This window comes from Narcine bancroftii, chromosome 3, assembly GCF_036971445.1.
Source record: "Narcine bancroftii isolate sNarBan1 chromosome 3, sNarBan1.hap1, whole genome shotgun sequence".
Lineage (NCBI taxonomy): Eukaryota > Metazoa > Chordata > Chondrichthyes > Torpediniformes > Narcinidae > Narcine > Narcine bancroftii.
The window spans coordinates 130,352,613-130,369,717 of NC_091471.1; positions in this window are offsets into that span (position 1 = coordinate 130,352,613).

The following is a 17,105-nucleotide window of genomic DNA, read 5'->3' on the forward strand; positions in this document are numbered from 1 at the left end:
TAAACATCTGGCAGTAGAGTCTGAGTGGAAGGATGTTGCTTTGTGATCCAGTATCCAACTTCACCTTTAGGTTAAATATCGTAGGCTTGTTCTAGATTGTCCTCTATATTTGAATCCTTGTGTGCAACTTGTTTCCTTCTTTCTTTACACCCAACATCTCATGAAGGTGTACAGTATCTGGGTGTCGGAGTCCTCATTGTTGTTTCCATTCCGTGATGGATCTTCTTCTTGTCTTTTCTCTTCACTGGTATTACTGTTTTCTTCATACCAGACTTGCACATCTTTGCTCAATGGGTTGCTTTACCACAGGCTCTACATTCAGAACTGTATGCGGACCATTTGTTTTGGTCATCGAAGGGGTGTTGTCTACTGCACTTCCTGCATGTCTTGGGGGTTTGCACTTTTCTGATTGTGTTCTTTATAGCATCAACCCTTCCTTCTCTTTGCTGTGGGTGGGTCTGCATAGATAGGGATTTCATTTGCATCCTCATAGCTTTGAAGGCTCTGCTGTGTCTATAGCTTCAAGCTATCCTTCCCTATAAGAGACTTTTGCACTTTGGAATGGGCACTCCCCTATATTAATTGGTCAACTAGTCTGTATCCTTAAATCTGCATTTTGCAGCAATAAATTTTAGTCTAATTAGTGTAATTGGGAGGAATTTGGTAAAATTAAAGTAGGTTACATACATACACACATTTTAAAACAGATCTTATTTGAAATACTGAATAATTCATATTCAGTAACATTGCAGAACCGATCGAGACTTTTATGCACATTTCACAAGTAGGTGCTAATTGAAATGATGTCATGAAATATCTTGGAGGTGACAAACTCGGTGTTTTAAAAGTACCTACAGAATGCTCACAGAAAGGTCACTCCTGGGTTTTGTTTACCCAAGACAACAGCTTGAGCAGAAGGATAACTCTTGATGTTTGCTGAAGAAGGTGGGGGTTTTTGCAAGTGAGAGAGCCACGTGGGCTTTCTGGAAGTCTCAGTTGGAGAGAGAGAGAGAAGACAAGTTCAACAAGCTCTCTCAGCTAGTGTGTATGTGTGACACTGAAAGAGACTGAACAGTCACAGCTGAAACAAGCCAAGAAAAGCTGGTTGGAAACAGAAAGTTCCAGAGTAGCAGATGGCTGAAAGTGCTACCTGTCTGATGTTTCTCTTGGAATAAGTGGAACAGAAAGGAACTCTGTGGTGGTAGCCTGAAAGAAAGAGGTTACGATTTGGAGAACTCTGATGGGCAAGTTTCATCAGCGAGACATTGAGGTGACTAATGGTGGTACCTCAGTTGTGGAAATCCTGGAATAACAAATCTCTCTCTGCAAGCCCTACAAGAGCCTTCCTGAGTGGTAAACATTTCCCTTTCGAGCACCAAAGCCTGGTGAACTTAATACATGTTAAAATCTGTGCACAGTATAAGAATTGCCTGCATCCAGAGAACCTGAAAGAAGGAGAAGTGAGATTGAACTGTAAACCAAAGAATTTTTCTTAAATTTACACACACATTACATACACATGCGCTTAGAATTAGAAGGGGGTTAAGGTTAGTTAAGTTAATAGAGATAAGTTAAAGTTTGATTCTGTTTTCATGTTTAAAATTGATTAAAAACAACTTTTGTTTTAAAAACTACTTATCTTGGTAAATGTCTATTGCTGCTGGGTTTGGGGGTCCTTTGGGCTCGTAACATGAGGATGTTATCAACAATTTCATCAGCCTCTTACATTGCCTTGAATTTCATAGCATTTAATTCTCTGATTAGATCTGGGTTCAAGGTGAGAAGCAAATTTTGCAAATAACTGCTCTAGATCATTTTTCTCCACCTCTGTAAGCTCCCAGCTATTAAATAAGTCAAGGCCTCACTCCCCTGTTCAGAGAAGTATATAACTGCCCTTCTCCTGCTGTTGCATTTATAAAATAGCTTTTTAATGCAAAATTGCACTTCTGCTGAAACTTTTTAAACAATTCAACAACATCTTCGCTTCCCAGTCCATCACTGACTGAACCGCTATTGCTCCAGCCATTTTTTTTCACTAATTTTTTTCTCTTCTTCCCCTTCGTATTTAAGTGACTTACAATTAATTGTATGGCTTTATTCCTGTTCTCTTATACTGCTACCACTATGTTATCTCTCTGTGTTACTTGGGAGGCTTCTTAAATAACTTAGAGGTGCAAGATTCAAATAACAAAAGAAATTTTATTTACTGTTGCCTTCCACCATCACAGGAAACTCTTCTCTCTCTCTCTCTCTCTCACACACACACACACACACACACACACCTCACAGTGGTGCACTACAGTTACTACAGTAAGAAGAGTGTATACTTACACAGTTCCAAAATAGTTCACATAATCCTGACTCTATTAGAATTAGTATGTATAGGCATCCGATGTATAGATGTGCATTTGGGAGCTTGGATGGACAGGTGGCCGGAGTGAGGCTGGCCTTGGTGGCAGCCATGTTGTATCTGATGAGGGATAAAATGGATACAATGAATTTCCAACTTATGTCCATTTTGAGATATGTGATAGTACAGATTCTATCACCAATGTATATATGTACACCTACTGGCAGGTCTTAAAGGATTGCTCCTAGCCAGATCAGGTCATTCTGGACTGGTCGACCTACTTGTGATATGCTCCAGTCTTTTAGTTAATAAAAGCCTTGGTTTGGATCAACAAGTCTTTGGTTCTTTCGACACGCACTACAAGATATAACTGGTCAGTCAGAACAGCACACGGTCATAGGTTGAGAACTACTTGTACAGTATACATACACACACACACATACACACACACACACACACACACACACACACACACACAGACTCACACTCACACACACACACACACACACACACACACACACACACACACACACACACACACACACACACACACACACACACACACACACACACACACACACCCATGATGAGGGCACACCAATGTCTCTATTTTCCAAGGAGTCAACACCATGAACAAATTGCTGATGACACCATCATAGTGGGTTGTATAAAATGTCAGCATATATGAGGGAGATTGGAAAATTGGCTGTATGGTATTAAGTTCAATGTCACCAAAACCAAAAGGAGCTGATTGGAGACTTCAGGAAGGGAAAACCAGAGATATATGATCCAGTGATCATTGGGAGATCAGAGGTGGAGAGGGTGAGCCAATTTAAATTCCTGGGAGCTACTATCTTGGAGGACATTTTATGGACCCAACACATCAATATCATATTGAAGAAAGCATGTCAGCGCCTCTACTTCCTCAGATTCTGGAGATTTGGTATGGCATCCAAAATCCTGGCAAACCTCCACAGATATGTAGTGGAAAGTATGCTTACTAGCTGCATCCCAGTCTGGAATGGGGGCACCAATACTTCTAGTGGAAAGCCCCACAAAAGATAATGGACAACAACCCAATATATCCCAGGCAAAACTCACCCCACCAATAAAATCTACATGGAACATTGCCACAAGAGAGCACCAGCAATCATTATAGATCTACACCACCCAGGGCATGCGCTGTTCTCATAAGTTCCTTCAGGAAAGAGATGTAGATGCCACAAGACTCATATTACCAGGTTCAGGAACAATTTCTACCCTTCTACCATCAGATCCAATCAGAGACTCATTTAAGGTTTCTTATTTTTCCAGGACCAGAATGAATTCTCAGGACAAGAATAAACGCCAGAGGGTTGTTAATTCGGCCTGCGACATCACAGGCACCAGACTTCATTCCATCAAGAGCATCTACGTGGACAGTGAGGATCTTTGATGGGGATCCTCAAAGACCCCCATCACCCAGGTCACGCCCTCTCACTCTGCTACCATCAGGGAAAAGGTACAAGAGCTTAGGCTCAGTGGCACAAGGACAGCTTCTTCCCCGCTACCATCAGATTCCTGAATAATCAATGAACCAAATACACTGCCTTACCTTTTGTGCACTATTTTTTTTATATAGTAATGTTGTAAGATGGTTATAATATGTATGTTTGCACTGTGATACTACTGCAAAACACTGAATTTCATGACTTGTTCATGACAATCAATCCTAATTCTTATTTTCCACATCATTTATTACTAAATACAAATTTTTATGTGTAGTCAATTTGTTTACATTTCTTTCTTTTGCATACATATCTTTCTCTTAAGAACAGTTTGCATTACCGATAAATAGAAATTCTGCTTGGCCTACAAGAAAATGAATCTCAAGGTTGCATGTGATGTCATGTATGTAGCCTGACAATAAATTTGAGTCCGAAGATATTTTGGAAGTCATTGAAAATTCTATAAAACTTCTAGAGATGCCCTATGGAAAGTACATTGACTGGTTGTATCAGATCTTAGTTTGGTAAATTGTGTGCCCAGGAACACAGAAGCCTTCAGATGTCAGCAAAAAAAATAGCCAGGTCTATCACAGGCTCTGACTTCCCATCTATTGAAGACATCCATGTGAGGCATTGCCTCAACGTCATACAGGACCTCCATCACCCTGGTAACAACCTCTTCTCAATGCTAGCTTCGGGTACTAGGTATAGAAGACTCAAGGCCACCACCACAAGGAGCAACAACATTTATTGTAACACCACTATTTCTGGCGTTAAGGTCACTCTGAATATTTATGATCAATTTATATTTTAAATTTATTGTCTAATTTTCTATTTAATTTAATGTATGTAGTGGTTTTTTTTAAGCAAAATACCTGTATAACTGCAATAAGATGATGCAAACGTACATTGCACAATGTACATAGGAAGAACAAATGTATTTCGTCATCAGTATCATTGACATTTTACAGAATATTTATAGTTCTATATGTACAAAAAAGCCTCATATTGCCTTCAGAAATTATTGTAGTAAGCAATAAATAAATATGTGGAGGATGCTGCAAGGAAAATAGAATGTAGCTTAATCTTCATGACACTAGAAGAATCAATTTCACCTATCACCATTATTTTTTGAAAGCTAATACCAACTTTTCTTCACCAGATTGGAATGGAAAACAAATTAACAGCAGTAATCTACCCACTGTTTACAGCTGTTTACAGCTTTGGCTTTGCCTAGAAATTATTAGTTCAACATTTATATTTAAATGGTTCTAATATGGAGAACTATCGGAGTCAATGCGTCAGGCCCTGACGGCGTGCCTGGCAGGGTATTGAAATCTGCGCCAACCAACTAGCCGAAATGTTCACGGATACTGCAGTCAGAGGTTCCCACCTGCTTCAAAAGGGCAAGAAGAATAGTGTGAGCAGCCTCAATAACCACCACCCAGTAGCACTAACTTCGACTGTGGTGAAATGCTTTGAGAGGCTGGTCACGGCCAGAATTAACACATACCTAAGCAAAGATCTGGTCCCACTGCAATTCCCCTATTGTCACAATTGATTCACAGGAGATGGAATATCGCTGGCTCTCGACTTAGCTCTGGATCACATCGAAAACAGCAACTCATACATACAGCTGCTCTTCATCGACTGCAGCTCAGCCTTCACTACCATTATTCCCTCAGTGCTGGTCAAGAAGCTACAAACTCCAGGCCTCTGTACCCCACCCTGTAACTGGGTCCTTGACTTTCTCATTGGAAGACCACAGTCAGTACGAATTGGAAACAACATCTCCTCATCACTGATCATTAACACAGATGTACCCCAAAGATGCATCCTTTGCTCACAACTCTTCTCATTATACACCCATGACTGTGTGACCAGGCACAATTCCAATGCCATTGATAAATTTTCTGATGACACCACAGTTGTCGGCAGAATCACAAATGGCAATGAGGAAGTGTACAAGAGGGAGATAGATCAGCTCGTTGAATGGTGTAACGAGAACAACCTTGCGCTCAACATCAGCAAAACCAAGTAGATGATTATCGACTTCAGAAGGAAGTCAGGAGAACACAACCAAGTCCTCATCGAGGGCTAAGTAGTGGAGAAGGTCATGAACCTCATATTCCTGGGTGTCAACATCTCTGAGGATCTGTCCTGGAGCTTCCACGTTGATGCAATCACGAAGAAGGCTCAGCAGCGGCTATACTTTGTGTGTCTGAGAAGATGTGATATATCATTGAAAATTCTCAAAAACTTCTGCAGGTGTACTGTGGAGAGCATTCTGGCTGGTTGCATTGCTGCCTGGTATGGAGGCGCCAACTCTCAGGACAAGAATAAACTCCAGAGGTTTGTTAACTCAGCCTGCGACATCACAGGCACTAGACTTTACTCCATTGAGGACATCTACATGAGGCAGTGTCTGCGCCCTCTTCACTCTGCTACCATCAGGAAAAAGGTACAGGAGCCTAAAGGCGAGCACTCAACTACACAAGGACAGTTTCTTGCCCACTGCCATCAGATTCCAGAATAATCATTAAACCAAAGACACTGCCTTACTTTTCATTCACTATTATTTTTACTTTTTGTTCATAGTAATGTTGTAAGATGGTTATAATCTGAATGTTTACACTACGACGCTGCCACAAAACACTGAGTTTCATGACTTGTTCATGACATTAAATTCTGATTCTGATCAAAGAAATATTGTTCTAAAGATGATGTTGTGAACTAATGAGCAACAAAATAAATCTAAAAATGCTGATATTATCTTTCTTTTATTCACTCTAATTTCTCAATGAGGTATTCATGCTATTTGCCATTTGAAGCTATCTTGCATTGGTAACATTTCTGCCATTAAATTGTGTTGTTTATCTGGATCAGGTTAAACCTGAACAACATTAATTCCTCACTCTAATGCAACTCTATTGCTTGACATGTTAGCAAATATTATAGAATTGTTTGCTGGATCTTGCATCCAAAACTCTATGGCCATGGTTTTGGTTTAATATCACATTTTGTTTGATAGCACTTTTTTGAAGTGTCTTAGAGCTACAATGAAACCACTATATAAATGCAAGTCATTGTTGTCATTAACTAATGTGAGACCAAAATGCGGTGGAACACTATATTGCAGTCATTGTACTGGTTGGGCTGCCCCTGATACTGTAACTCTCCCCCCTCCAGGATCCCTAATAAAGGCAATATCGCCCGATCCCCTCCCTCAGTACTGCCTAGGAATCAGGCCAACATCATGTAAGGTATGAAGGTACGTTTATAGTGATTAAAGGCTATTAATCTCAACATCTGGTCTGTCAGGTCTAAATGAAATTGCTACAATTTAATCTCTATAAATTTACCGTCATATCACTGCTCCCTCACAGTCAAGTATAAAATCTTGTTGGCCTCCAAGTCCCATTCGACCAAAATCCAGAGGAGCGGCACAATAATGCTAACTGCGGGTGGCACCAAGTACACGAATTTTAAATTGCTTGTTATGCCACAACTCTGTGCACTGGTCATACTGGGACTTGACTTCCAGTGCCAACTTAAAAGTGTCCTAATGGAATATGACAGGCCCTGTCCCTCCCTCACAGTCCGTAATAACCAATTTTTAAACCACCCACCCATTTTCCCGAACACAGTCAATCAGCGACCTGAAGACCACCTGCGGTCTGTCCACCCACCAGATCCCACCGCCCCCTGTTCGAAAACCTGTAAGTCAGTGGCAACTAAGAGCAGGCCATATAGTCCTGAGGACAGAGTCTTTATCAAGGCTGAGGTAAAGCGACTTGTGGCGGAGGTCATCATAGACCCCAGAACCACCCCTTGGAGAGCACAGGTGGTGGTGGTAAAGAGCAGAAAGAAACAAAGGATGGTCATAAACTACAGCCACACCATCAACCGGTTTACCCTCCCCACATAGCGGACGTGAACGAGATTGCCCAATATCAAGTCTTCTCCACCATCAACCACAAGTCGGCCTATCACTAGCTCCCAATCCACCTGGAGGACAGCCCATACATGGCATTCTAGGTGAATGACCACCTCTACCATTTCCTCAGTCTCCCCTTAGGAATCACAAATGGAGTTTCAGTCTTCCAGAGGTAGATGATCGAATAGTGGACAACCACCAACTGAAAACCATGTTCCCCTACCTGGGTAATGTGACCACGACCTGCAGGATCACAATGCTAACCTGCAAAAATTCTTCCAGAGAGCAAAATCCATAATTCTCACGTATAACCAGAAGAAATGCATGTTTTGCACGGCGTCTGACTATACTAGGATGTGAGATGGAGAATGGAGTCATTGGACCCAACCCTGAGTGTGTGCAGTCCCTGCTGGAGTTCCCACTCCCCCATAACCTCAAGGGCCTGAAAAGGTTTGTGGGGTTCTTTTCATACTATAAACAATGGGTTCCTAATTATGCAGACAAAGCCCAGTCCCTCTGGTAAAAACTACTACTTTTCCCCAGTCAGCAGAAGCCCAAATGGCCTTCACTTGCATCAAAGTCAACATTGACAAAGCATAGACGAATCTATCTCATTCCAGGTGGAGAGCGGTGCATCCAACTTCACCCTGGTTGTCTCACTGAACCAGGCAGGCAGGCAGGTGCCACTTTTCTCACATACCCTCCAGAGCCCCCAACTCTGGCACTCAGCTATTGAGGAAGAGGCCCAAGCCATAGTGAAAGCTGTGCACCACTGGAGGCATTACCTAGCTGGCAAATCATTCACCCTGCTGTCAGACCAACGTGCTGTCATATTTATGTTTAACAACAAAGAGTGGGGAAAAAATAAGAACAACAAGACCCTGAGGTGGAGAATTGAATTGTCCACTTACAACTACAAGATTGTGTATCAGCTCGAGAAGCTCAACGAGCCTCCTGATGCCCTGTTCCAGGGTATCTGTGCTAACACACAAACAGATTGCCTCCAAGCCCTTCACAACAGCCTCTGCCACCCTGGGATCACCAGGCTCTATCACTTTGTGAGCCCTGCAACCTCCTGTACTTGGTTGAAGACATCAGGGAGCTGACCTGCAGCTGCCCGGTCTGCGTGGAGTGCAAACCTCACTTCTACAGGCCGAGAAAGCTCACCTGATCAAGGTCACCCACCCCTTCGAATGTCTAAGTATGGACTTCAAGGGCCCCCTCCATGCACCAGTTGCTCAAGCACACCCCCGACCACTGTATCAGAGGTATTCACTGTGAGGGCTGTCGGGGCATGAAGCCTATGGTGTGCCTTGGCCAGAGCTTCCTTAGCAGATTGGAAAGCTTCAGCTGCCTCATTCATCCTTATAATGTCTTTATTGTGACTGGAAATAGGGAGATTAAAGGCCTCATGATGCAGGCCACTACCAGTATGAATCGGTGTAAAATTAATCATACCAGTGAATTCTTGTAGGCACTTGACTGTATTTAGCCTAGCAAATGACTGAATGGCCTTTACCTTCTCGAGCAGTAGCCTGGCCCCATCTTTATTAAGCTGGTGCCCAAAGAAGACAATAGTCTCACAGCAGAACAGACATTTTGCCATGTTAATGGTCAACCCATACTCACTCAGGCGAGTGCACAAAAGTCTTGAGTAGGGTGCTCAGCGTGGTCACAATTAGCTATCAGAATATCATCGAGATAGATGAAAACAAATTTGAGATCCCAGCCCACTGCATCCATTAACCTCTGGAAGGTTTAAGCTGCATTTTTTAATCCGAAAGGCATCCAGAGGAACTCTAAAAGTCCAAAGGGGTGATAATGGCAATCTTATGCATATCATCCGGGTGGACCGGGATTTGATGAGATTCCCAGATTAAGTCAACTTTTGAGTATACCCGGGCCCCCTGAAGGTTAGCAGTGAAATCTTGTGTGTGTGGGACTGGATACCTGTCGGGCTTGGTGGCACCATTGAGGCATCAGTAGTCTCCACATGGCCTCCACCCTCTGATGCTTTGAGCACCATGTGGAGTGGTGAGGCCCATGCGCTGTCAGACCACTGCACAATGCCAAGCTCCTCTATTTTACGGAATTCCTCCCTTGCCAGGTTAAGTTTCTCAGATGGTAGGCGGCACACCTGGCATGGATGAGAGGTCCCTTAGTAAGGATCTGGTGCCACACCCCATGTTTAGGTGTTATAGATGTGAAATGTGGCATGGTAATGGAAGGAAGCGCATAGCCAGCGGCAGTCACAGAATGTAGGTGCGGGACTGTGAGCCTAGTGCCACTAAGTGAATGGGACTGGAAAGTTTTTGAATGTACCAGTCTTAGCCCCTTAAGGTCCACCAATAAGGAGTTGGCATGGAGGAAGTCGGCCCCCAGGAGTGGCTCTCGAACAGATGCCAAAGTGAACTTTCAGGTAAAATGGCAGCTCACTGGTGGGGTCCATCAGTCAGGTGGTCAGTCAGTCGGCAGACTTCTTAGCTAGTCACTGTTGTCAAGGCATCATCACCTCTTCCAGCGTAGAGCAGGCATCTCTCTTCACTGCCCATTACATGACCGCTTGGGCAGCTACCTTTATGGATCGTCAAAGTCTTCTGCGAGGAGCAGCTAGATGTCTTCAGGCAGCCACTCTAGAAAAATCTGCTGAAACAGCGAGCAAGAGGTGTGGCCATCATTGAGAGCGAGTATGTCGCTCATGAGGGCAGAAGGGGCCCTGTCACCCAAACCTTATGCAACAGTGGAGCCGCGCACTTGTGCCTCAAGAGCCTGAAAGCTCTTTCATGGCCGTATATTTCCCTTGCTCTAGGGGCTGCTGAAGGAAAATGGTGAAAAAGGCCATGGCATCCTGGTCGAGAGTGCTTACTATGTGGTAGCAGCACGTGTTATCGGCGGAGATCCGGCGAATTGCAAACTGTGCCTCGGCTTGCTGGAATCACACCTGTGGCTGTGATGTCCACAATCTCTGTTGCTTCAGGGAGACCGCAGTGATTAAAGGTTGGTCCTCCATCTCAATATCCAACATTGGGTCCAAAAACGCCATTTGGACTAGACGGGGTCACTACTGTGCCTGTCTCAGAAATAAGACACACACAACAAGGAGTGGAGTTAACACTGACTTTAATGAACTGGCTGCTCTTTTTAATATGGTTAGGCAGACCCCAGCTGCCATGTAACTGACAGGCGTAACCTGTGCCCCTTCAAGCGCTGTTTGGTGGGATCAGCCTTTTTTGCTGCAATGTTGTTGACAGATGTGGTTGTGCTGCCCTGGGTGCCGATTGGCCCTTTTGTGATCCATCGCCAGCGATTGGCTGGCAAAGCCCGTTTTTCAGAGGTCTATGGGAACAGGCAGCTGATGCCTTGTGCAGCCCGCTTGATTGCCATGTTCAAACAATGTCTTCTGTGTCAGCCTGCGGCAACGGTTGCAATCCACTACAGAACATTAAGTACAAAGTGGCTAATGCCTGAACAGTATAAACATTATTCTCATCTATAAGTTGGCCTGTGTCGCACATCAGTCGAGCATGCAGAGGAAGAATGAGATGGGGGAGGACACAGTAAAGGACTCCATCTCCTCACCCATCTGAATGTGGCTGTGACCATTACATGCCGACGTGGAATGATATGGCACGTTGAATGCAGGAGGGTGGTACATGGCATGACGATTGCTGTTCTGCTGTGGGTAGGGTTGACGTGGTGGGAAGGAATCCTCAAATCGAGAGGCTATGTTTTGGAAAATGATGATCTGCCTGTCCATTTACTCACTGAGGTCACATAGCATGGACATCAACCTTGCCATTTGCTGTGCTTGCTCTGCTCTTTCAACCTTCCATGATGCATCCTCCCCCTCCCTCAGTTCTACAAGCATCGCTCTCTCGTGATCCCTCTTCATCACAGCATGCAGGCGATCCCTCTCAACTTCCCCCTTGTCCAAGGTCACCAGCATGTTCTCCAACTCTTTACAACTCTTTAGAGAGAAGCTGAGCCTTTGTCAACCTCTGATGCTTTCTCCTTGGCTGGGGGTCCGGGGAACATAGCAAAAAAGGTGGATTCTTAGTGGAATAGCTTGTTTTTGGCACGCAAAATCCAAAATGTATTATTACCTGGCTCCTCATGTGGCAGTTCTAGCTCGGCTCTGCCACTGGCTGTGATTTCTCCTTCCATGTAATTCTTGTTGGAGATATCCATATCCAGACCACGTGCAATGTTGGCGGTGACCTGCACCTTCTCTGATCATGTGTCTCCAGCATCAGCGCTGCTGTTTGTAGCTTGAGATAACTCAGTGATGAGCTCAGAGGAACCAGGACTCTTCATTGCACTCACAAGGCTCAAGGGTCTTCCTGAGCGGCCACTTCCCCAAATGTTGTGGCAAGGATCAAAGTACTGCTACTCCAAACATCCACTGCCACTCCTCCTGTTGTGGCCCGTCACACTGTAAAACTTCTTTCTGAGGATTTTAATCTTGGTTCCTACCTGGGCTTTAGTACACTTGTGACAATGTGCAGAAAGTCGACTGGCCAGCCTTTCAAAGGTAGGGCCATCCTTTACTGTTTTAGCAAACTCGTGTTCATTTGCCTCCTAAGCCATGAGGTCGAGGAGCTCCCTGATCTCTACATCTCCCCAATTAAAACTTATTTTCTAACTGTGAATTCTAGGATTGATGATAAGAACATACCTCCAATGTGTTGCCTGCCGTGCACGCAGTCCGAGTTTTAAAATTTGTGCTCCTGTGTCTCAGGCTAACGACATCGTCGTGAAGTCCTCAGCCCACCCCTAGCCAGCTCTTCCAGTGGCAGCACATTCATGGAGTGAGGTGAAGCACTCTGATCCACCTGTGCGACCAACCTGAAAAAGGATCGGATTCAGCGTCTTGGAGCCACGCACGAGGATTTATGGAGGTAGGGTCAGAGAATATCTACCTTTACAGTCGCAATCTTTTCTCTATGTCTATACACAAAGGATTGAAAAACCTGTCTGTGGATCCTGGTTTGGGGGGTGGAGAAAACAGCTTAAACAGAAGTAATACGGTTCTCTTCCACAAACCAGTACAAAGTGTGATGATTTGGCAAAGCAAATTTCTCAGCCATTCAGCTTCACTGGAACTGTTGTCAGAGGTTATCTTATAAAATGCCTCCACATGGATGAGAATAAGAAAAAATAAAGTTTGGGTCTTTTAGGGTAAAAAGATGACAAAAGTTTGTTTGTTATTCCTAGCAAGACACTCAAAATAGGAAATAAAACAAAATGTGAATACTCCATCTTCCTTTCTGGTTATGGTGCTCAGGTTGTGAGGTTTAGTATTGTTAAGGGAAATAACTGAGGGATTTAAATGCAGGTCCAAGTTTACTCTTCTTCAATCATGTGTATTTGGAATAAACCAAATTCTAGTTTTCACTTTAACCTAATCTTTCAATGGCTACGAAAGGTTGGAGAGGGGCACATGCCTAGTGACATGAATGGATCAGTTTGTCTGGTGACATGCATGAAATGTATGTCGCGGAGAACAGATTGTTACATGACCCATGAAAGGCCATAAACAGAAACACTGGAAAGTGGGAGATGTGAGACCTATGTATGGCATTGCCTAACTGAATATGAGAAGGAGTCAACACCAGATATAAAATTTTCAGTGCTGCTTTAGAGATGAGATGCCGGTAATACCAACAAAATAAATAGCAGATAACATAATTGATCAGCCTGTCTGAAAAAAAATGACACGATTCACATCATCACTGCAAATTTTATCCTGAAGTTTGTCTGGTTCTTCCAATCACCTCATGGGGCATGTACAGACAGGGAGCAATGGTCCAAATGGCAACATAGAACTGGCAACCTTGCATCTGCAGTGTGACAGAAAATTGAAAGAAAAATGGCAAAATTTTTAGGATTATATAAATTTTACCATGACAAGGGGATTTTAGACTTTAATTGAATACTTTTCAGTAATACTTTGCATTTTTTTTATTGCATTTGAAGTGATTGAAAAGATGATTCTGCAAATACTAGCAGCAATTTGGTGTGAGCATTATTAAAGCATTAGGAGTAGCTCATGTCTTTAATTATATTTAACAATGCATCATTTATTTATTTTAATGCCTTCCAATCCGCTCTAAAATGCACAATGAATAAATCACGAATGTGCAAATCTGTACTTGGAACATTACTGTCTCCAATATTCATGCATTTTAATCATATTACATTAATAAATCCAATGAGCATGTTTATTTTCAATATTTTTCCAGCTACATTCAAATTCTACAATTAAAATAACCAGAGTTGTTCCTTTCATCTAAATAATGTTACTGCGCACAAAAGCTTAGCAAATTAAATTTTAACAATGTCATCTGTTTTGCCAAGATTTCCTCATAAGATAAATTAAAAATCTATTCCTTCTGTATTGTAATTATTTGAAGCTGTTTGACAGAAAGCAATTCACACATGCATAAACTCTTAAGGGAATGAATTTCTTACAAATTAATTAAACTTAGTGACTGATAATTACATCACACAAGTGTTTTGTTAAAATTAACTTAATCACTTATAGATTCCTACATGGGCTGATGTTTCATTATTGTTGATTGAATACTGAATGTCACCAAATTATTTAGCTGCAAAGCAGTCACCACACCAGAAAGTGAATTATAACATTATTCTTTTGAACTGCTATGCAGAGACAACATTTTCTATGTGGAAAAAAACGGGATAACTATATGGGTTTACTGCTTCAATCTATTATATGAAGCTCAGAAGTAAGATGTTATATTTATTGCTGAAACATCGTGAGATGCAGATTGAGCTTCAATTTCTCACTGCTACAGTCAGAGGTTTCCACCTGCTTCAAGAAATGCACCAGTAGTGTGAGCTGCCCCAATTATTATTGCCCAGTAGCACTCATCTACTGTAATGAAATGCTTTGAGAAGTTGGTAATGGCCAGAATTAACTTGTACCTAAGCAAAGACCTGGGCCCACTGCAATTTGCCTATTCCCACAATCGTTCCACAGTAGCTGGATTTTCACCGGCTCTCCACTCAGCCCTGGATCACCTGGACAACAGCAATACATACATCAGGCTGCTTATCATCAATTACAGCTCAGCTTTCAGCACCAATCATCCCCTCAGTATTGGTCAGCAAGTTTCAAAACCTGGGCCTTTGTTCCTCTCTCTGCAACTGGATCTTTCCTCATCAGAAAACCACAGTCAGTGAGGATTGGTAATGACATCTTGCCTCACTGACAATCAACACAGGCATACATCAAGCTTGCATGCTTAGCCCACTGCTCTTCTTTCTCTCTGCACCCATGACTGAGTGGCGAGGCACAATTCAAACACACTGTCTACAAATCTGACAGAATCACAGACAGCAATGAGGAAGTGTACAGGAGTGAGATAGATCAAGTAGTTGAGTGGTGTCACAACAACAACCTTGCACTCAACATCAGGAAAACTATGGGATTGATTGTGGAGTTCAGGAGGAGGAAACAGCAGAGCACAAACCAGTCCTCATCAAGGGGTCAGCAGTGGAGAGGGCAAGAAACTTCAAATTCCTGGGTGTCTGAAGATCTATCCTGAGGCCATCATGTCGAAGCAAGCATGAATAAGACACATGAGTGACTATATTTTGTTAGGAGTTTGAGCAGATTTGATAAGTCACCAAAGACTCTTTCAAATTTATACGGGTGTTCTGTGGAGAGCATTCTGACTGGTTGCATCACTGTCTGGTCTGGAGGTGCCAATCCAGAAGGCAGAAACAGACTGCAGAAGGCTGTAAACTCAGACAGCACTATCATGGACATTAGTCTTCACTCCACTGAGGAATCTTTAAGAGGTGATGTCTTAAGAAAGCAGCTTCTATCATCAAGGACCCTCACTAACTAGGGCAAGCCCATTTCTCACTGTTACCATAAGGAAGAAGGTACTTGACACCCAGTCAACATTTCAAAAAGAGCTTTTTCCCCTCCACCATCACATTTATTAATGGACACTTGTTATGGACCATGGACTTGACCTTTTTGAATGTGGACTGTCACTTTAAAGGATGGATTTCTTCTGAGAACTGTGTAACATTGATTGTGACACAGCTCAGTGCTGGCTTGCCAAGGTCAAGCTGTGCAGGTAAAGTGAACCTATGTACACTACCTCACTTTTTCTCATTTTTTTTAAATTTTGTATTTATAGTAATTTTGAACCTTGTTCTATATAATACTTTTGCTGAAAAACAACAAAGTTCATGACACATGTTCATGACAATAAACCTGATTCTGATTCTCATTTGGTTCTGAACTTAATATGACTGATGAATTGTGCAAATTTTAAATTATACCCAAGAAACCCTGCAAATAATTTTTTTGGCTGGAAAGAAAACAAAACATAGCTTTTTTAGGAATAAGAAACTAAGGGTTACCCTCCAAATCATCCTGGGGGAACAAGTGTGGTGGTCCTGTTTGTTGAATTACCAATATAATGCTTTAACCAGGTCCAGTGCATTAGATATCCTTTGACTGCCTAATATATTAAAAGCAGCAGAGCATCTTTTCATTGCCTGTATATAAATATGATTTCCGTGGAATGCCTTGGTGATTGGCCTTACATACCAATAGTGAGTCAAAAGCAATGTTTATTTACCTTATTTATAGTTAGTTTCAGCTCTTTCCAGAGTGGAATAATTTGTCTGCAGGGTATATACTGAGATGCCTTACTGAGCTGAATTTATCCTGCAGTGGCTAAATGCAGCAAAGTGAGGGCATCATACTGGAGATCTTGGTGGAGAAGATGGCAGGGAACCGATGGATCCTGTCAATAAAGGGCACCAAGCTCTCTAACAATATGTGCATTGATGGGGTGAGATAGGCAGGATGCAAAGAATGAAAACTCAAAGGCCTATTGCAGTGTCAGAAAAAATGTAACAACCACACACATGGTTGTCAGCGAATGCATCTTAAAATGCCATAATCCCACTGGCCACACTACTTGTCTAGGCACACTGCTCAAATCACTAGCCTTCATCAAATTAAATCAATCAGCACTCATGTTAACATGTACAAACTACACTCAAACTTTTCATACATTGCATTCACCTGGATCTCATTGCTTGCACACAGTGCTAGCTACTCAACCATGATGGGCACATCTTTCATACATATCGCACTATATTTACTAATGTGCATTTCCCTTTCTTGCTGGAGATATGTCACAAAACTGAAGGCAGCAGTAAATATCAGGAGAATAGGTACATACCCCATGCTCTGACTCCCTGTGGTTGAATCCACTATAGCTCTTGACCTTCATACCTAACCCCTCACATTCAACATCATCCTAATCCTAGTTTCTTC